The sequence below is a fragment of the Cyprinodon variegatus genome, unplaced genomic scaffold (assembly GCF_000732505.1).
Source record: "Cyprinodon variegatus isolate N-32 unplaced genomic scaffold, C_variegatus-1.0 Scaffold1483, whole genome shotgun sequence".
NCBI classification, from domain to species: domain Eukaryota; kingdom Metazoa; phylum Chordata; class Actinopteri; order Cyprinodontiformes; family Cyprinodontidae; genus Cyprinodon; species Cyprinodon variegatus.
Window position 1 is genome coordinate 2,489 of NW_015151936.1, and position 1,095 is coordinate 3,583.

Sequence of the window (1,095 nt, forward strand, 5' to 3'; positions counted from 1 at the left end):
GCGAGCGCAAATTACTGCACGCAAAATTGGATCTTGATAAATCCGGCCCTATGTGTGCAATGTGTGCGGCCTACAAAGCCCCGGAATCTGGCCCGGGAATTACAGACTGGCTGAGACGTCAAGAGTTGTCGAATTTAAAATTTAGAAGTAGTAAAGGAGAGAACTCTAGGTAGTAGGTATGACAAATGACAACAAGTAAATGCCCAACTGTGTGACAGGAGAGGACTAAGTTCCATACTGCTAAACATGTATATTTTCTCATAATTATGAACAGATCCAGTGTGACAACTGTGACAGATGGTTCCATGCCCTTTGCCAAATAAAAAAGTCCAGAATTTCAAAAGGCAAAGACAGGCAGCTGGAAATGTTTACTTTGCTTTTAATATGCAAACTTTGCACTTTGTTTATTATTGTTTTAAAAAAGAAAGAATTTGAAAATATTTGTGGAAAGTGAAACTTTGTATACCATTAAAACTATGTGAGATCTATCCAATGTACTTGAATAATTTCACATTGATTTGAAGTAATTGTGTCACATTACATGAAAGTTATTGAAAAAAACATTAAACATTTTCTGAAAAAAAAAAAAAGAGTTAAATGGAAAAACAAATGAGTGTGCCTCATCTACAGAGACTAGTAGAACAATTTCAAAGTGATTTTGGGTCAATAGGTCACATGACCTGGGAGCTATTGATGAAAAGTACTAAATTTGAACTAAAAAAATTGCTATAAAATAAAAAATGAGTTAAAATGAAAAACAAATAAGTGTGCCTCATCTAAAGAGACTAGTAGAACAATTTCATACTGATTTTGGGTCAACAGGTCACATGACCTGTGAAAGCCTTTCACAGGTCAAGCTTTCACATTTTATTTACCCAGAAACAATTTTTACTTGCCTAGTATAATGTTTGATAAATATAGTGCCTAATATTCATTTTTGTATATATATCAATGAAACATGTTTGTTTTTTTAAATGTTTTTTTGTAATTCAGTAAGTTTACAGGTTGCATGTGTCAGATAATGAACTCAAGCCTACATTACCGTGTTAACATGCTTTTCAATCCTTCTTGCACATTCTTTTCAAACTAAACTTT